Source organism: Rhinolophus hipposideros, assembly GCF_964194185.1.
Source record: "Rhinolophus hipposideros genome assembly, chromosome: 5".
Lineage (NCBI taxonomy): Eukaryota > Metazoa > Chordata > Mammalia > Chiroptera > Rhinolophidae > Rhinolophus > Rhinolophus hipposideros.
The window spans coordinates 77,451,914-77,470,590 of NC_138051.1; the positions used below are offsets into that span (position 1 = coordinate 77,451,914).

At 45.2% G+C, this 18,677-nt stretch overlaps 1 protein-coding gene and 1 pseudogene across 8 annotated transcripts in view; both read right to left on the minus strand.

The window, feature by feature from the left end:
• Positions 1-18,677, minus strand: part of DPF3 (double PHD fingers 3) — a 254,843-nt gene that overhangs the window by 223,051 nt on the left and 13,115 nt on the right. The gene's annotated exons all lie outside the window — the stretch shown is intronic.
• On the minus strand, positions 6,056-6,687 carry LOC308497498 (large ribosomal subunit protein eL15-like; annotated as a pseudogene). The gene has a single exon. The product of its transcript is annotated as a large ribosomal subunit protein eL15-like (transcript).

Consider the following 18,677-nt stretch of genomic DNA (forward strand, 5'->3'; position numbering starts at 1 on the left):
TAATAGTAATAAGAATGGCACAGTCCCCGGATGATCAGAGCCCAGACGACATAGGACTTGAAAGAACAACTGAGCTTTTGATATAGAATATGAAAAAGTAACAGGCAGGAGGGGTGGGGAAACCAAACTTGGAGGCCCCAGGCCCAGCTTTTGCCAGCTCCAGTACTGACTCACATCGGTGAAAAAAGCGCTCGGATTATATTAAGCAAGGATGATGTAAAACCTGCCTCACCACCTTTTCATCTGTGAGATAAATGAAATAAAATTTCAAATAACTTATTTGCCATGACAACACACACACACACACACACACACACACACACACAAATGAGGGAACTAGGAATTAAGCCCATCATTTGCCTTCTTTTCAAAGAGATTTCACATGTGCCATGTCATTATTATTCCTGGTGAGACAGTAGACCATTATTATTAGCCCCATTTTACAGAAAAAGCAACTGAGGCAAAGTGGTAAACCGACCAGAGCAGCATGGTTTGTAGAAACACTGGTCTGTTCAGTACATTGAAATGCATTCGTGGTTATGTGTCTATGAAGATCTCTCTGGGTTGTGTATCGAAGACTCGGCCACGTGGGACACATTGAACTCCGGCCTCCTTGGTACCAACCTACAGCTCTCTCTCTTGGGCTCACCCTGCTTCCATACAGCTTAGTTTTACAGACAACCTTTCAACTATCTCAAAGTCCCACTGGCCAAGGGGATGGCAAGGAAGGCTCTACTGAGCTAGTGTATAACCCATTTGTAAATTTAGTGCAAAGCAAACATGTACAACCGTGGGTCGTGAGGCCAGGAGAGAAGATGGCATCATGAGTGAACACCTGGGTGCTGACCTTAATGGCTCAAGGCACAGGTGATCAGCAGGAACCTCAGAACATGACACCTGCACACAGGTGCAAGTTCTATTCTTAGGCAGGGACTGTCTGGACATTTATGTCCTAGGATCTAGGTGAATCAGTGCTACTGTGTTCCCCAAAAAATAAGGCCTAGCATGAGTTTTCAGGAGGACATCCCCTGAACATAAGCTCTAATGCGTCTTTTGGAGCAAAACTTAATATAAGGCCCGGTCTTATTTTCGGGGAAATATGGTATCACAGAGCTGGCTAAATTGGAAGGACAGAAACAAGTTTGGATGAGTGTCTATCTCTACTACAGCCAGGGCTCTTCTTTGGACCATCCCAAGTAATGACAGACTTTCTCCATCGATAGAATAAGGTAAAGGAAGTCTATGGATCCTTCCACCCCAGACACAGTATGTCACCATACCCCCAATCCCATTACTCAAACTCTCTTCTGCAGGCACCACAGAATGCTGCTGGGGGTTCTCCAATGCCACAAAACCATCTCCCTGGATCCCTCTCTCAGAAGTAAAACATCTTTTCTTCTCTTATCACTCCTATTGCCAGCAGCACCCACAGACACATTCACACACACACCAGAACACCCTCAATTTACTCAAGTTTCCATGAGGCAACTGTGAGGGAAACAAGAGGGCGAAAGAGAAAGGAAGATCACAGGGGCTGTCTGGCACTTCTGGAAGCATTTCCCAGTTCTCTTTGTGAAGGCCCCCCAAACCCTGAATGGGACAGACCCATGTGGAGCATGGACCCACCCCACAGGAAACAACATTTTGAAAAGAGTATACATTTGACCAGGGAAGAAGGGGGGACCATGCCCAGGCTTAAGAGCATAGCTGTTTCCTCCTCGGCCTACCCTCCTTCTCCCAGCCTCGACTTAGAGCAAATGGTTAAGCCAACCCATGTGAATAATGCATGGAGCCAGCTCTCAGGCCTCCCACACGGGAAGGCGTGTCAGGCTGCACAGATGGCCTTCTCACATGCACAGGCCACAGCTCTGTTGTGGGGGGCTGAGATTCCAGCACAGCCCATATTTTCCTCAGGAACCATGAAAGAGAAAGTGGGGCTCCCCAGGAGAGGTATGAAATGTGGGGTGATGACCTCTGAGTGAATGGGGAAGTGCCAGCCATCCTGGGGCAGACACCAACAGCTGGAGTGATTTGTTAGCCCTTTTTTCATGAGTTAATTTGCTTCCAGCAGATTCCATTAGTGACCTGACAGACCCAGGGCCTGGAGGAGGGCCCAGGAAGAGCTGCTGAGTCAGCAGATGGAAGGGGCGACCAGGAAGGCCAGACGTCTTGCACCCAGCCCTTTGCCCAGGGTTTCTATTTGAAGAGCTTAGAATAATTATTTGCAAAGCTTTTGTTAAGGCAGCACCACTAAACCACATGTTAAAAGAAGATACACGAACCTTGACCACCACAAACACCAACCAGTAGCTGACGCAATACAGGAAAAGAATTCCTACATGATATAATCTCTTCTTCCAAATGGCAAGGAGAAAGCAAAAGTCAAAGTTATAAACTGGGTTCCATCTGTACCTAAGAACCTGAGGGGAGTGGAGGCAGCTGGAGAGGGTTGAGATTTGAGTTCTAGCTGACAATTCCAAAAGAATAAGAAAATACTGATACTACCACTATCGCTGCTATTACTACAAATAAGAACAATTACAGTAAACATTTATTTCACACCTGGTACGTGCTAGGAACTATGCTATAAGTTTTTTAAGGTATTATCTTATTTACTCTTCACACAGGCCTTAAGGTAGGTAAACTGTGGGTAAGAGATGTCACACAGCTACCAAGGCATGGAAAGATTCAGAGCAAAATCAAGTCCAGATGTGTCTGACTCCAAGCTTGTGCCCTGAACCACCTTGCTACACAGGTCAATCCAAAGGGCGAGAGAAAGAGCAGTGAAACGGGATTCCAGTCCCACGTGTGCCCTACCTAGCTGTGGGATCTCGGCAAAGGACTTCAACTCCTGCGCCTCCCTATTCCGTAAGATGGCTGAGGGATTTCTTAAGGGCCCATTCAAATTCAAACCACAGTATTAACTGCTCCAACGCCAGCTGGATGATGGGGTGGGGCTGTATATAAACACAACTAAGGCCAGTCCCTGCCCTCAGGGGGTTTCCAGTCTCATCCAGTCTTATGTAAAAGCTAAAGAGCCTTAGGTGCCTTTTCAGCTCAGAAATACTACCCAGTGATTCCTTTTTCATACAATAAAGTATTTCTGATAGCTTTTTACCTACCCATCTTCTGCTTGTTCTTCTGTGTGAACTTGTGTAGGGAGAGATGTCTGAAATGAAGTTCCACTAATGGATGTGGGGTCCTATTGTTGCTCTCATCTTTTTACGTTTTTTTGTGTTGCTTGGATTTTTAGTAACAAACATACATCATTTTTATAAAAACAAAGTCATTTTTAAAATACTACTAAAACAATAATATATATGCACACAGACATATATTTCAACACTATCTGGATATTTTAAAATATTAAGAAGTTATTAACTCCAATGAGATCTATGTTTTGGAGATCTATGTTTTTTAAAAAAAAATTCTTATTTTTTGTAGCTACATATTGAAATATTTACAGACAAAATGACGTCTGGGATTTATTTCAAAACAATCTCTGGCATGGGAGGGTAGGAGAAGGCTGTAGGTGAAACAAGCCCCTCTATACGTTGCTAATTGTTGAAACTTAGTGATGCGTATATGAGGGTTAATTACACTATATATGTTTGAAATATTTCAAAATATTATAGGGAACAAGGAATCTCCTTCAAGGCCAAGAGTGAAGCAATATTTCCCCAAAGCTAAGCTAAGCCCGGAGTTGGCAACCTTTTTACCTAAGCTTTTCACCATCCTTGACTAACTCTTCCTTTTGACTATCACAGTTTAACTTTGTTTTCTGTGACTTCCTCCCTTTCTCAACCACTCCCCAAAACTTTCTAGAATCATTCATCAAGTCTGTTGGTACATTCTGGTGCCCAGACCACTCTATCTAACCTTATCCTTTCCCCAGGGACAGAAAGTTCGAGCCTGAGCAATACTCCCATAGGCCTCAGTTCAGAGTCAGCTACTATCAGGCTGTTTGCTCTAGAGACAGAACAGCTTAACTGGTGGGGGTGGGGGGCTTGGTTCACTGTTTCATTCAATAAATACTTGCCAATCACCTACTTTGTGCTGGGCGCTGAGTCGGGTGCTGGGTATCGGTGGTACACAAGACAAAACTGCCACCTTCACAGAGTTTTCATGCTAGAGGAGCTACTACAGATGTCATCTCTTCAACCCTCCAAGATTTAAGGTCAGGGGTATAGTCTCCAACATCCCTGAATCACAGGGGTCTTGTCCAAAATAAGGAAAGATAATGATCTGGTGCGAAGGGAGAGCATACCACCCAACTACCCACCCCAACCCAGTTCCCCATTTCGTGCAACACAAAGACCAAAATGACTCAAGACCACTAGGTAAGTACATCATGGCAAAGGGCAGGATATCTGGCCTCACCACTCCAAGGTCACCAGATGCCATATTCTTAGCAGAATTTTTATAACCTCTTGCTGCCATTTTGACAAAAGTTTCTCCTCCACTTTTGGTTGAACTTGGTCAAGTTTTACTAGGAGACAAAATTGTAGCAGTTTTTAAAAACAAGACTTTCCTGCCAAGAATGACTTATATGACCTTGATAATATAACCAGGGACCTCCTGTGTGAATGCTAGCTCATAGGAAAACATTAAGCATTGTTTGGTGAATCACACCGAGTGGTGCACAAAGACTTCCAAATCAAATTTCTTGGCAAAAAATAAAAAAATAATATTGTATATATATTCAATTTGGAAAAACCACAAACATTTTCAATTTTTTTTTGCTCTGTTGCAATATTAGAAATAGTGTCATGAGTAAAGATTTTAATTTATTCATCAAGATATAGGGTCTATTCTCATATCACTTGTGGATTTTACCATTGTTCTAATAAAAGTGCATGCTTTGCACACTTTCCCCCATTGATTATAAGTTCTAGGAGGCAAGGTATCTCAAAAAACTGAAAATGGAACTACCTTATGACCCAGCAATTCCACTCCTAGATATCTATCCGGAGAAATCCAAAACTCTCTAATTCGAAAAAATTTGTGCACTCCTATGTTTATTGCAGCACTATACACAATAGCCAAGACATGGAAACAACTGAAATGCCCATCGGTAGATGACTGGATTAAGAAACTGTGGTACATTTATACAACAGAGTATTACTGGGCCTTAAAGAATGAAATCTTACAATTTGCAACAACGTGGATGGACCTAGAGAACATTACGCTAAGTGAAATAAGTCAGACAGAGAAAGACAAATACCATATGATCTCACTTATATGTGGAATCTAAAGAAAAGAATAAATGAACAAACTAAACAGAAATAGTCTCAGAGACATAGAGGAAAAACTGAGGGTTGCTAGATGGAAGGAGGGGTGGGGATAAGGGGGAAGGTGAGGGGATTAGAAAGCACAATCGGTAACCTCAAGATTGCCACGGGGATACAAAAGTCAATTTGGGGAACGTAATCAATAATGCTGTAAAGATTTTGTAGGGTATCCGATGGACACTTGTCCCATTAGGGAGACCACCTCAGGGATGCTGTAGATGCCTGATCACTGCACTGTACACCTGAAGCTGAACAATAATGAATGCCAACTACAATTTTATATTGTGTATGTATATATATACATATATATATATATATGTGTGTATATATATATGTATATGGTTACAAGAAGTGGAGTACAGCATTAGGAATAGAGACAGTGGAAATGTAATGGCTGTGTGCGATGTCAGAGGGGTAGTAGCTAGCTAGGGGGAGGGGGATAATCACTGTGTGAGGGATATAAATGATAAATGTCTATTACATTGTTTTGTACACCTGAAACTTAAAAAAAAAAAGTGGGCAAAAGGCTTGAACAGGAAATTCACTGAAAAAGAAACCAGAATGCAAAATAAGCAAAGGCAAAGATGAAAAAAAAAAGTTCTAGGAGGTAAAAATCACTTCAGTATGATTTTTGTACTATTGTATTACATGCTCAGCAACCTAGTATAAAGCCTGGCATATATAGTAGGTACTACTATTCTTTCTTTACTTTTAATTGTCTTAAATTGTTTATTAAGGTAAAAATGTTATAACCAATACTTATACTAGCAGTAACGGTGGAGCTGGAGAGTATTGCACCTTCTCCAAGCTGCACAGCGAACCACCAATAGTGTGGTGGAACTTGTGGCCCTTTCCAAAGCCACGACTCTTGCAGCTTGCAAATATCAGCCCTTGCATCTCCCTGCACTTGTGGACTGGTCTGGTGAGTCCCTGGGTGTTAGGATTCCGTCTGATAGCTTGATGGAATGGATTGGGGAGAATTACCTCAGCGCACTTGTACACAGAATCTTCCCCAACGCAGTAAGAATTCAGGACTCTCAGAGCCCCACAATGACGTCCAGCTCACTCCTCAGCCACAGACTAAAGGCTTCCAGCAAAGGTTAGCTGGTTAACACTGTGATGGACACAGTGTTGGTGTGGTCCAACAAAGTACCTGAGGTGCACCCTCAGGTACTGGGCCTTTGCAGCCACCAGAGTGCCCACGAATCCGATGTATGACATAACTTTGCTTGGCTTTGTACCCCAGCCTGCGTGCTTTATGGGGCCGGGTGGGGTAGGGGGTCCTGTGGAGTACAGAGAGCTGACGGTACTGCCAGCAGCACACTCTGAGAAGAAAGCGCATTACATCAGACTGCCTTTTCCTCCATAGATCCTGGGTGTACTTATAAGCACCCATCTTGACTAATCTGATGGCTGCGGCCAGACAGAAAGGAAAGAGGTACTATTTCTTGAATTGAATCCAAATATGCTTTAAAAAATAATTTTTAAAAAATTTAACGCTCAATGGCACACACCCAGAGATAATTCCCTGTGTCTTTGGACCAACCAGTTTGTATCCAGGTCCCAATGAGACCCACTGGACAGTGGCCTCATCTTCTCCCTGGATGGATGTCCAACAAAGGCAGGTCCAACATCACCCCTGCCTATTGGACATTTCCACCTGGATGTTAAATCAGCATCTCAAGCCACCCAGGGCAAAGCTGAGCCCACACACACCTGCTGCCCCCACGGTCCTCGCCATCTCAGCAATCCCATTCGTCCACTTACTCAAGCCAAAAACCTTGGGCTCATCCATGACACCTCTCGCGTTGTCACATCACACTTCCACTTCCTTTGCAAATCCTGTCATCCCTGTCTATAACATGTATTCAGAATCCAGCCACTTCGTACAACCTTCACAGTTACCACCCTGGTCCCGTTCACTCCTCCTTACTGGTCCCCTGCGTGGCCTCTACATCCACCATTGCATCTCAACTCAGCAGCCAGGGTGATGCTTTCAAAACTCTCCAGTGAGTCCCCAACTCCAAAGGTAAGCCAAAGTTCTACTACTGTCCTCCTCTCACTCTGCTCCAGCCACACTGGCACCCTTGCTGTTCTTTAAAACATCAGGCACACTTCCACCTCAGGACCTTGGTTATTTGCTGTTTCCTCTGTCTTGACTCTCAAATGTTACTTTCCAGTGAGGTCTGCCCTGGCCACCTTATTTTAAACTGCCCCCGCTCCCCAACACTCCCTGCTCTAATACCCTCATACGCTTACCACCATCTCACTTATTTACTTACTTAGATTATCCTCTGTCTGCCCCCATTAGAATGTAAGCTCCAGGAAGGCAAGAATTTCACCCATTTTGTTCACTGCTTAATGTCTAGCACCCAGAATATCTAAGTGCTCAGTAAATATTTGCCGAATTAACAAATTCGGAAATATTCTTCTCTCTCCATCATGGAGGGGGAAAAAATCATGGAACCCCTTTAAAATCATATGATTCGGTTCATAGCAACACACACACACATATTTATGTATGTTTATATTTATATATTTCAAGCATTTCTCAAAGAAATAAGCTCTAGTGAATTTCAAGGGGGAAGGAAATCTCATTTCACTTTTACTCTCTTTCACTCTTCCCAAATCAGGACCCACTTCCCCTCCTCTCAGGCCCAAAGCTGGAAAACATCTGCTCACAGGATGCAGGAGGAGGGGCAAGAGCACCAGACCTGAAGGCTGTTACCACCCACAAGTTTGAGGGGCAAAGAAGAGACTGAGAAAGGGAAGATAAATTAGCACATAGATGAATAACATATGTTTAAAAAACCTCTCCCAGGCCATGAGTCAGCTGAGTGAAGCTGGCACCAGAGTGACCAATTAATTTCGTGACCCTGTCGCTTCAATTAGGAACTATGGGGCTCTTTAAAACAAAAAAAGGGGCAACTGATATGAAGAAAAAGGGCATGTATGTCTGCCAGCATGTCTATAGAGAGAGGTCTGACAACAAAACCAGTTGTTTTCCAATGGAATTTGCTTCAAATGTGCGTTAAACCACCTATTGGGTGCCCAACACAGTGCAAGGTGCTGGAAACCAAGAAACATCTAAGATACGGTTCCCTCTGACAAGGCTCTCTGAGAGGCAGAAGTGACTGGCACAGACACAGCTCGCCAGACGACACCGTACGAAGTGCTCCATTGGCATGAACAAAGTGCTATGGGACCCGCAGAGGGGCGACTGGCTCTGCCTAGGGAAGGCTCAGACCATGAAGGGTGAGTGGAAACTGGAAGGGTTCATCAGGCAGAAGCATGGGGGGACGGAGGGTGTCAGAGGGGGAAGTCCTGGCAGAAAATGTCATAGAAGCAGAGACTTGGAGGTGGGAAGTCCATGGTCTGGCATGATTCAGGCTCAGAGTCCATGGACAGGTGGTGGAATGGGAGGTCCATTACGAATGTCCGGGTAGGGGGTTTCGCATCCTCCTCTGCAAAGCTCCCCCTGGTCCCTTCAGGGATGGATTCTTTCCCTCCTCTGTATCCCACCATGCCCTGGACACACTCACCAACGCTCACTCCCAGCCCAGGGCCTTAGCACAGGGTGTTGGCCGTTCCCTCTGCTTGGAATGTTGTTTCCCCCAAAATATCTGCAAGTGCCACTCACTCCCGTCTTGCAGGGCTCTGCTCAGTCGTCACCTGCTCTCTACAAGGGGTCAAAGTCACACACATGTACCCCTTACCGCACTTTATTTTTCTCCATAGTATTTATACTTGTGTATCTGTCTGCAGTTGGTCTCCTCCACTAGAATATGAGCTCATGAAATCTGGGACTTTGTTTTATTGACTGTTATATCCCCAGCCCCCTCAGTGTGTGGCATATAGTGGGAGCTCAATAAATATCTGATGATGACTTGAGCCCTGCCACTCGATGGGAGAATCAGCAGAAGCTGTAGGATCTTATTCGGAATTGACATCCTCTATTGTAATTTTGTTCCTCTTTATTTTTAAATTTTCTTTTTGTTTCACTGGAAAGGAAAGATGATGCTCAGTTTTAAACGTTAAAAGTGTACAAGTTGCTTTGTTACAATAAAACTAAATGTGTACACAAAAAAAAAAAAAAAAATAAATAAATAAATAAATAAATAAATAAATATCTGATGAATGAATAAAAAGCACCTGTAACACTTGAATGATTTTGGTTGTTTATATCTGTCCCCACCTACAAGACTGAAAATTGATATGAAGGCAAAGACTGTGCTCTCAGTTCTCTACCCCAGCACCTCACACATGGCTGGTCCTCAGAAAATAGTAGATGGATGGATTCTACAACCAGAAGGAGCCATTGAAAGTATAAAGAAACTGTGCAAAGCTCTCCCTGTGGGTAGGGATAGCCTGACATGGGGAGAGAGGAGAGACGTTGGTAAGTCAACTAGGAATCTCCTGCCAGTGTCCCATTAGCACTCATATTGCATGAATGAGAGATAAATGGAAGAGGGGACAGAGTCCAGAGACACTGCCAAGGTTAAGTCAACAGCACTAAGTGTATGTGGGGGTGAGGAGAGAGGGGAGCCAAAGATGACCCTGAGACTTTGCTTAAATGAGAGTGAACCCTGGGAGGAATAAACAGCATTAGAGGAAGAAGAACAATGCATTTAGGATGTAAGTTTGAGGGGTACATCCAGGTGGAGTGGAGTAGGCAGTAGGATAGTCAGGAAGAGAGAGGAAGATCAAATAATGGGATATTGAATCATGACTGAGCCATGGGAATTCCCTCATTCATTTCTATTTCTGAGCAACTTCCATGTCCCGGGCACTTCTTAAGTGGCTAGGGACTGTGGCTGCTGCAGGCCCAAGGCAGGCAAGGTCTGTGCTTTCTTGAAACTTACCTTCCAAGGCGAAAGCCAGACAAAAGATGGGTGAACAAATACATAACGATAATTTCTGATGGCTGTATGCACTGTGGAAGAAAAATATACAAGGGTAATGGGAGAGTGGTACACGGCCAGTATTAGATGGGGAGGGGGGGCAGGGGAGGCCCCTCTGAAGAAGTGGCTTCTGCCCTGACAAGTCAGAGGGCAGAAATGGTGAAGTTATTTGTTTCATGGCTTTGGTTTTTCTTGAATAAGTTTGGGGTGAAATCATCTGTGGAGAGGGAGAGGCTGGAAAGGGTTTTTGGGTAAATGGCAAAATACTGGGACAATTGCTATGGGAAGAAATGAAAAGGGGGTGAGAAAAGAGATGATGATGGGGCACCGAGGACCTAGCTGAGGGCTGAAGCCATAAATGTGTAGAGGAGCCTATCAACACAGAGCATATTCTATTTTACGAGTGTCATATAATAATGAAGCTTTATGTCCCTGCAGCTATATTGAAAACAGCACTAATACCCTAGTAACGACCTGGAATCTCTACCCCTACTTGGTATGAGGTGGGTTGGCTGGAGTGTTTATTTGATTTTAATTAAGTTTGATGGGCTGTGAGGATTTTCATTACTTGGTTTGACCAGGCACGTTCCCACCGCCACCCCCTCCCATAAACCCCAGTGGCTTCAGCCTGTGTTCCTGCCACAGCCTCCTCACGCAAGCCATCCTGCCCATTAATCACCATCAACGTCCATCCTGTCATACCTTAAATAATTCCTCAACACCTGCAGGATCAGCGCCAAACTTTTCACACAGGTGTTTCTAACCAGGTCCTCATTACCTGTCTAGCCTTATCTCTCGCAGCCACCCAGTCTGGTTCGTATTCACACTGTTCCTTTTGGAACCCAAGTTCATTTCATGGGCAGTCTCAGGTCCACACGTGAGGGTCTTGGGCAAGTTGCTTAAACTCTCTGGAGTTTTCTCATCTGTAAAATAGTTAACATACCTGCTTCCCAGGAGTAAATGAGTTGTGTGTAAAGCACACAACCCAGGGCTGCCAAGCAGAGTACAGGTAGGTAGGTGTCTGGGAGATGGTGCTGGAACCATCTAACCACCATTACTGTCCAAGCTGCTGAGTAATGACGCAGTTATTACAGCATCCAGCACATGGCCATGTGGACGCAGAAGACATTGGGGACATGGCCATTAATATCGGTACTACGTTGTTTTGTGATTCAGCTCTTGATTTCCACTGTACTCTTCTTTAAGCTGATCCGAAAAAAATCAACCTACACTTTTCCACTTATATGAATATTCAACCTATGTCTTGTCTCTCAACTAGACAGAAAGTTCCTAGAGAACAGATATTGTATCCTCTGCTTCTTAGAATCCCTCTTGGTGTGAAGTCACAGAGCCTTCCACTTCAGGAGATGCTAAATAATTGCTGGTTGATATGCTGAGCTGAGAGATTGGTTCCCCTCCGACAGGGAACCAATCTCTCCTCAGCATCCCAACTTCTACCTGTCACGACTCCCTCCAGCTGCTCCATGAACCTGGCCAGTGAAACTGGTTTCTCTCTTCCCTGAAAATCAATGGCACTCACTAATTTGTCATATTTTGCCTAAAATTCTACAGCTTCTAGAATTTTAGGGCATGCAGGGACATTGAGCATGTGGCCCACCTTTCTTCTACCAGTACTCATCTCACAGATGTATTTTCTAGCCAGACCAGAAGACCTCCAGTATACCCAGAATCTTTTTCACAAGGAGGAAGCAAAGGCTGAGATGGCTAAATACCATCATTTCAACCACAAGGGTTCTGTCTCCCAGAGCAAAAATGCCAAGAGACCCTCTGTGGTGCGTACGGAAGACAGGGCTGGAGGACCTCGATTCCAGGCCCAGTTCTGCCTCTTATTAGTTGTGTGAGGCCTGAAGGCTCTCCCCAGATGTTGCTAGGCCTCTGTTGTCACGTCTAAACAGTGAGGGAGACCACCAGTGGTCTCCAAGGTATTTCCTAGATCTATAATTCCCACCTCTGCCTATTAGCTGTACTGCTGAGGAACAAATAGAGTCAAAAGAGCTTTGGTCATTAACCGGTAGGAGTACTTTGAAAGCTTCTCTGTTCCTGCTACCCATTCTCCTATCTGGTATTTCATGCAATAAAAATGAGAGGATCACAGGGCAAAATCTCAACAACTGAAACGTTGCCTGCCCCCATTGTGACTGTTGAAGCTGGGTGATAGATAGATACACAGAGGTTCTTTAGACTATACTGTCTACTTTTGTATAGGTTCGATATACTCCATACTAAAAAGTTTTAATAAGAATTACAATAAACCCACCTGATTCCACCTTTTCATGTACTAACTAGATACTCACTTTCTAGATGGATCTCATGAGCCCTCAAAAAAGGTACTGAATCTTTTTTTAAAAAGAACTACATCTGGAAATTGTAAGAAATCAATACTTTTGAACCCTGCCCACTGAAAAATAGAGGGGTGAAGAAAGAGGCAACGTGGAGCGCTTGGAGACAGACATCCGGTTTTGAGCCCCCTCCTCCCACCAATGCTGTCATTTTATAACTATGTCAAGTAGGACAAAGAAGTTCCCAGAGCCCTGTCTCCTCATGTGTATTATTGTGAGGCTTCAAGAAGACCATCTGTGTCTCGAAAGCACTCGGTACCTATTTTACCCCCCCACACACCCATTTAAAGCATCATTACATTTGTTGGTGTATGTGCAGTGCTGGATGAACAGTGGTTCTCAAGCTTTAGCAGGCATAAGAATCAGATGGCATGGCCTCACCCCCGAGATTCTGATTCAGCAGGTCTAGGGAAAAACCCAGGAATCTACCTTTACATCAGTCACAGAGCTGCCCTCGCAGAGGTAGTCCTCAGGCCACACCTTGAGAAGCCCCAAGGCGCCCGCAGCAGGGACAACAGAGGGAGGCAAACTGCTTCAGACTGTACTTGAGAGGAAAAGCAATCTAGTCACAGTATCGAAAACTTCCAAGGATGGGGGCGGGGTGTCAGTTTCTTTCAACTATCAAATGGGACTGGGAATGATAGGAAGGAGGAAAGCAGTTAAAGGGAAAGCTCTGTTGTCACAGCCTATGCAGCTAATGCCTGGTCCTTCAAGTACGTGCTCACATCTCATTTTTATTTTCTAAACTGGACCCAGAAGATACTCCTCAGAACACACTCATGAGGTCCTTCCCTGGCCCTACTGCTAAGTCTCCCTGTCACAAGGGGGAAATTTTTAGAACGTGAATTGGATCAAGTCAGTTTCTAACTTAAACCCTTCCATGGCTCTTAGGAGAAAGTATACACCCTTAAAATACACATCAAGGGCCTGTGTGTTCGAGCCCCTCCTGACCTCTCTGAGCATACTTTCCCTTTCTCTCTGGCACTCCAACTACAACTGCTTTCCTTGTCCCCTCCATCATGTCACAGGACCTTTGCACGTGCTGTTCCTCTGCCTGAGATGAAATGTTGCCTCTTCAAGGAGTTTCCCTCAACACACAAGACTAAAACAGTTCCTCCTGCTATACTCTCTTATGTCTTTCTGGACTTTTCCAACATAACACAGATCCAACTTTTACTTATATTTTTATGTGGTTCATGTCTGTCTCCCGAACTGACCTATAAGCTCCATAAAAATAGGGTCCACGTTGGTTTTGTTCACCATTGTAAACCCATTGTATACACAGTACCTGGTACGTTGTACATGCTCAACTAATCTAAGATAAATGTCAAGAGCTCCATGGTCTGGAAAGACGTGTGACTGAAGAAGAGAAATGAGAAACAAGTTGGGGAAATTCAGGATGCAAATGACAGGGCATAGTGAGGTAGCACACTTTCTCCCGAACTTGGGCAACTGAGACTTTTCTCAATTATCACAGGTTGGTGGGCACTGGACACCAATAAAGCTGAGGCTCTTAAATAAGAGCGTCTGTCCCAGGCTGTCCCCAGAGGACCATGAGAATGTGACTTACCCCTTGGAGAAGACGGGGGCTGAGAAAGAAGGCCAGAAGAGACCGTGTGCCAACCTCCTCAATGCCCTTCCTGTTATCTCTCTGAAAATGTAGCTTTGTCCCTCATTATCAGAACTCAGAGAGAGCAGGGAGAAGGTCACAGACAGAAATGATCTTCCTCCCTCCTATCTGGAGACACAGAAACAGGCGAGCTCAGGTTATCTTTGTGTTTGCTTCTCTTCCCCACCGATGAGTGGGGGGTAGGGCGGGTGGGAAGATTTAGAACAGTCAATTCAGAAAACAGGATTTTCTGCTTGGTCACCAGACACATTCCCATTCAAAGGATGCAAAACAAGCTGAAGTGTAGGTTCTCTGACGAGGCTATCGAGTCCCATCAATTACACCACGTGGAAAAACTTGAGACAGTTAAAAATAACATAGGGGTCTGGTGTGTGGAAGATCTGGAGTTTGGAATGCCAGCTTGTCAAAAGCACAGATCACTGCCTACCAAAAGTGTGTGCTGGGAAGGTGTCTACATACACCCGCAGGGACAAGAGGGCTGCAGGTGAGCAAGGTGTCCACAGTCTCCGTGTGTCGGACCGTCGGACCAACTCTCCACTCCCTCCCACCTTGGTCTGAAGGACTTCGGAGCCCTGCTCCACCTGTACAAAGGGCATCCTCGCCTAGGCAGGAAGCACTCTCCTCAGAGGAGGAGGGGGCAGCAGTGAATGGAAGTGAGAACAAGGAGTTCAGCCACATCACAGACTCAGTCCATCTTTGTGTGTTGTTTCTGCATCTGTGAAATTCTTGTTTTCTCAGAAGGACCCGGTATCAGCACCAATTAGGTAGCACGTAATAATCTGAACTGGACAAAGTGTCCCATAGATAAATCTTTCTCAAAGTCTCTTCTAGCAGATTTGCTCTAAAACAGTACATTAATAATAATAATAATGCCGTAGGTTCTAGAACATCTTTCTTCTAAGAAAATCAGAACTTCTCCTACTTATTATCTCATTTTCCTAAGCCAATGTGGGGTGGGGGGGAAAGCCCGCTAGTATGTCTTTGCATTCTCCAGATGGAAAAACAGGGTCACTGCAAACATGTTAAGAGAGCACTATGTGCCAACTGTTCTAAGCACTTTACATATATTAACTCACTTAATTCTCCAACAACCCTCTAAAGGCAGAAACTATCATTCCCACTTTACAGATGAGGAAACTGAGGCACAGAAGGGTTAGAAATCCTGCCCATGATCGTGGGACTTGGATTTGAACCCAGACTCTCCAACTCCAGAGCCAGCACCCAAGTTAGGCCACACAGCCACTGCTTGCCACACTCCCTGGGACAGTGTTTGAACTTTCAAAGACTGCAAGACTCACTCGAAGGGATCCCAAAGACTGGTGGGATGCCCTCTCCCCCTGAAAGTTGGTTCCCTGGGACCCTTGGCCTTCCTCTGGGATGGAGTAGGCAACATGTAGGTGGAGAGTTTGAATGGGTAATGGGGGGTGCCTGTGTGGGAGTGGGAAAGCACTACCTTCAGAAGAAACCACCTCAGCACCCCCAGGAAGAAACACTGACTTAGAGACCTACGGCCTCACTCCCCTGATGTGAACCATGAAACTCATCCTTGGAGCACCAGACTCAGTTGAGCTACTGCGGTGAGCTTTCGTGTTTTCCGCCCTGGACTGGATTTGTATATTTTTATTTATACCATTTATGGGTTGTTGTTGTTGTTTTAAAGAAAAGGGGTGGTGACTAAAGCATTGAAAGGGAAAAAGGCCTTTAGCTCCAGCATTTAGACAGGCTTTTAACCCCACTTGGCAAATCTACTGGCCAGAGCTGACCTGCACCTGTTAAAATGGAAGACTCACACCAAAACAGGCCCCCCAGTATATCCCCCCGACCCCCACCCCCTCTGGGAGATGCCCTGGAAAGGACCCGAACACATGATCAAGGAAACCAAGAACCAGGATTCAGCTCAACCTTAGTGAAAGTGGGAGCCTCTGGAGGTGGGCAACCTTTCCCCTTCCCCTTTGGGGGACATAGGATGACAACCCCAACCTCCCCTGAAGCTTCTCTTTTGGCCTCTGAAATGTTCAAGTACTTCCCAGGAACTGGCTGCCTAACCATGGCTCTACTCAAACCAGCCTGGCCCCAGGCTATTTCCCATTTTTACCGTCTGTCCATGGACTCGGACACACACACACACACACACACACACACACACACACACACACACTGCCCCCACTCCCATCCAGACACAGGAATCCTTTTGCTGTCCTCTGCAAATTCCCCCCCACCTGGTTTTCCTTCCCCTAGAAAAGGAGGGGATTCTCTAAGGCATGACTCAAATGCTTCTCAAATCTTTGTTCACTTACCTTTTACACTTGACCTTCTCCATCCTCACCCTCCATCACTCCTTGAGCCTGACCAGATCCCACCATCCTTCCCAATTCAGCTCAGAGCAGCCTCTTCCCTGAAACCTTCTCTGACACCCCAACCATGGGACCCCCTTTTCTCTTCCTATTTCACAGACCCCCTCGGGGGCTGGACTGCTAATTTAGTGCCCGGTTATTCCCTCCCTTGCAACCTCATACACTCATTCTTCTCACCCATTTGCTGTGTGCAGTCTTTGCCCATTTCCCCCTTCCCTCTCCCCACTCCCACATTCACAAGATTGAGTGTGCCCTCCTGGGGACAAAGTGGAATACTCTTCCTTCTTTTTGTGCCCCTTTGGTGCTTTTTGATCAAGGGGTGCTGTACAAGGGGGAAGGAGTATGATGTCAGTGGGGCATGGATGAAAGGACATAAAGTCAGAATTAGACCTAGGCTGGAGCTGCAACCCTTGATATGAAGCATGAAGTGAATTATTCTTCTGTCTAGGGTTCAGAGAATGCTGGAGAGGCTTAGTTAGATCTGAGTCAAGAAATAAAATAAAAAGAAGAATGCAAAAGAAAAATAAAAGGGTAACCAGCAGGCTTTTCCTACCTGGGGATTTGAAAAGCTACAATAGAGCCTGGAGGAGCAATGCCAGGAAGCTGAACTGCCCAAGGCTGCCAATCCTGGGTCTTGGAGAAAGGTGGGAACATTTCAGAGCTTTACCATTGTCTACAACAGTTCATCTGGGTCACAAAGGAGACAGGAACTCCAGGCAACACTGGGCAATAATATTATTCTACCCATCAGAGCTTCATTTATTCTGTATTTCTCAGGAACCGAACACATTCCAGGCAGGTAATGGATGAAAAAAAATGACCACTAAAAGAAGAACCTTAATGGGTGCTCTCAGTTTGGCAGATCCTCAAATAAAAAAAAAAAAACAAGAATCCTATTGCTCCAAGGATAGCAATAACTAGCTCTGTCTCAGAAAGGTTCCTACCTTCAGACTCACCAGCCAGGCAGGTTCTATGCCACCACTTGCCCACCAAGCTGACGGGGATCTCCAGCTCCTGAGATGGCAAACAATGCCCCCTGGTGTGTTTGGGACCAGGGAACTATGGGAACTTTCCACATTTCATAGATCTCTACAGATCAGTGTTCCTCTCAGCTACCTTGTGCATAACTGACCTAAAATTGAATGATCCAAACCTGTTCCCTATCCCCCAGAGATGTGTGTAATTATATAAATGAGGACAGAATATGTATAAGTATCTGTTATACTGGGATGACTGCCCAGAAAGGAAACGAGCACGAACAAGGGGACAGCCCCATGTGTGCCCTCTGCACTGAGGGGTTGCACACCAGGACCAACTAAGGGCTAGCACAGTATGACCTTTCTGAGTTGACAAACATTTTTGTACAGTTCTGCTCCTACAGCCCATGTGTCATGCACCATCAGCATTTTCTCCGGCTTTCTGCGTTGAAGGAGATCTAGCAGACTAGAATCTGAATGAAAACTTGACTTGGGTAGCCCAACTCCACCTCCGTCTTCACCTTCGTCCTGACACAGAACCAGGTCTCTCCAGGTGGTACCTTCTTCCACATAGCCCCAACACTGAGCAATCGGGAGGGTGGAAAAGAGGTGAGAGGACATGGCAAAGTTACCATGATAGGTATTTTTCCCTCTCTCAATATGAGGAATAAAGGCCCTCACATGATCCCCAGGACATCATTTTTTGTTTCATTGTCGAGTGAATTGATCTGCTCCGAATGTGGTTGGGACACTGAGTCATAGGGAAAGTTGTATCTATCTAGGTCAGGGGTGTCCAAACTGTGGCCCGCGGGCCAACTGCGGCCCACAGTCCATTTTTAATTGGCCCGCAGCAAATTCCAAAAATATATTTAGTTTACGTAAATCAACCAGGTGAGACAATACGTACTTCACCTCGAGTGAGTAGCCCGGCTGTTTGTGTATTTTACTGCATATGGCCCTTGGTAAAAAACGTTGAAAAAAGTTTGGACACCCCTGCTCTAGGCATTGGTACTATGAAAGTATACAACAGGCAATGTCTCAAAGAGTATGTATCTGAAAACAGTCACTGGACTACAGATACCACCAAACTCAATAGAACGGGCAGTAGACTCTCACTGATTCCAGCCTTGGGCTAAACCTGTATATTATTCTCATCTTCTGGTC